This window comes from Grammomys surdaster, unplaced genomic scaffold, assembly GCF_004785775.1.
Source record: "Grammomys surdaster isolate TR1022 unplaced genomic scaffold, NIH_TR_1.0 125825, whole genome shotgun sequence".
Lineage (NCBI taxonomy): Eukaryota > Metazoa > Chordata > Mammalia > Rodentia > Muridae > Grammomys > Grammomys surdaster.
The window spans coordinates 611-2,820 of NW_021620654.1; the positions used below are offsets into that span (position 1 = coordinate 611).

General features: G+C 42.6%; 1 non-coding gene across 1 annotated transcript; it reads right to left on the reverse strand.

The window, feature by feature from the left end:
* Positions 1 to 338: 338 nt before the first annotated feature.
* Positions 339 to 469, reverse strand: LOC114640470. The gene has a single exon (XR_003714147.1). It is a non-coding gene; the product is annotated as a small nucleolar RNA SNORA17 (small nucleolar RNA).
* Positions 470 to 2,210: the final 1,741 nt, after the last annotated feature.

Here is a 2,210-nt window from a genome sequence, read left to right on the forward strand (position 1 = left end):
CCCATTCCAGTTTTCCCACCCACCACAAAATCCCTATTTACCATGTCTCCTACCCCTGCTTCTGTGAGGCTGTTCCCTACCTACCCACTCACTGCAGCCTACCCTCCCTGGCATTCCCCTACACTGGGATATGGAGCCTTCACAGGACCAAGGGCCTCTCCTATTGATTTCCCCACAAGAGTATCTTCTGCTACATATGTAGCTGGAGCCATGAGTCCCTCCATGTGTACTTTTTGGTTGCTGGTTTAGTCCCTGGAATATCTGGGGTTAGTGGGTCTGGTTGATTAATATTGTTGTTCTTCCTATGGGGTTGAGAACCCCTTCAGCTCCTTCAGTCCTGTGTTATACTCTTCATTCTTCAGATGATCTCAGGCCACAACACTGAGCTTAAATATAGCCTCTCTCTTCTCTGGCACCTACTGAGGCACATGAGACACAACTGCCACCCTGCCAATGATCGAGGGGCCGACAATATCAATGATTTGAATCATTAAATGTCAGTGGAATTCTGGTCTGTAGGATTTAACAGCAAAACACCAAAACCACCCCCCACCACCACCAACACCACCACCAACACCACCACCAACAACAAAATAGATAAATACTATTTTGAAAGGAAAGACTTATTACCAAAGAAGAACTAGCCAATCTTTTATCAATTCTTGAACTAGACCAGGAGATTCCTAAGCTCTGGCCATATAGTGAAGACTCATCAACATAAAACATTGTTTGACAAGACTGCTGAGTAATTGTCTCCAATAGTAGGAATTAATCAATACTGCTTAGTATTACTTAACCTAACATCTTAAAGTTTGAAAAATGTTTTCAAATAATGAAAGTAATTCAAATTCTATGACATAGAATTCTGTGGACATAGCATTACCTGAGGATCCAGCTATACCACTCCTAGGCATATACCCAGAAGATGCTCGAACAAATAACAAGGATATAAGGTCAACTATGTTCATAGCAGCCTTATTTATAATAGCCAGGAGCTGGAAAGAACCCAGATGTCCTTCAACGGAGGTATGGATTCAAAAAATGTGGTATATTTACACAATGGAGTATTCCTCAGCTATTAAAAACTATGAATTTGAGTGGTTCCTAGGTAAATGGATGGAACTAGAAATTATCATCCTGTGTGAGGTAAGCCAATCACAAAAGAACACACATGGTATTCACTCAGTGATTATTGCATATTAGCCCAGAACCTTGAGATGCCCAAGATGCAACTCACAGGCCACATGAAGCCCATAAAGAAGGAAGACCAAGTGGGGGTGATTCGGTCCTTCTTAGAAGGAGCAACAAAATACTCAAGGGAGCAAATATGGAGACAAAGTGAGGGACAGAAACTGAAGGAGGGGCCGTCTGAAGACCACTCCACCTGAGTATCTATCCCATGTGCAGCCACCAAAGGTAGACACTGATGTGGAAGTCAGGAAGTGCATGCTGATAAGAGCTTGATATGGATGTCTCCTCAGAGGTCTTCAAGAGTCTGACATATTCAGAGGCAGATGCTCACAACTAGCCATTGAACTGATCATGGGGTTCTCAATGGAGGAGTTAGAGTGAAGACTGAAGGAGCTGAAAGGATTTGAGGCACCATGAGGAGAGCAACAATACCAACCAACCACACCTCCCAGGGTCTAAACCACCAGCTTGGGAGCACTTAGGGAGGGATCCAGGGCTTTAGCTGAATATGTAAGAGTGGAGGGCCCTGCTGGGCATAGGTAGAAGAAGAGAACCTCGACCTCATGAAGGCTGGACGCCCCAGGGGGGTGGGAATTTTGAGGGTGGGGATGTGGGAGTAGTGGGGGTAGACAGAGGTTACATCCACAGAGAAGAAGGAGTAGGGGGTGAGGGGATTGGGGGTCCCTGGGTGGGTGGGGGATGGGGTAAGGGGACAACATATGAAATGTAAATAAAGCAACCAATAAAATAAAATTTAAAAAAGGAAAAAAAAAGGGAGGAGATGAGGATGAGAGGGAGGGAGGACTGGAAAGAAGGGAGGAAGGGGAAACTGATGATCAAACAATATAACATATATATGTTATATAATTATATATAACATAGTTATATATTATATACATGAATATGTATCTATATGAAATATATATGGACATGAAATTTAAAAAAAGGATTGTACTGTTGAAGAAAATCAGCAAACTAATGTTATCAAGAATAAATCTGTTTGGCATAATATAAAAAAA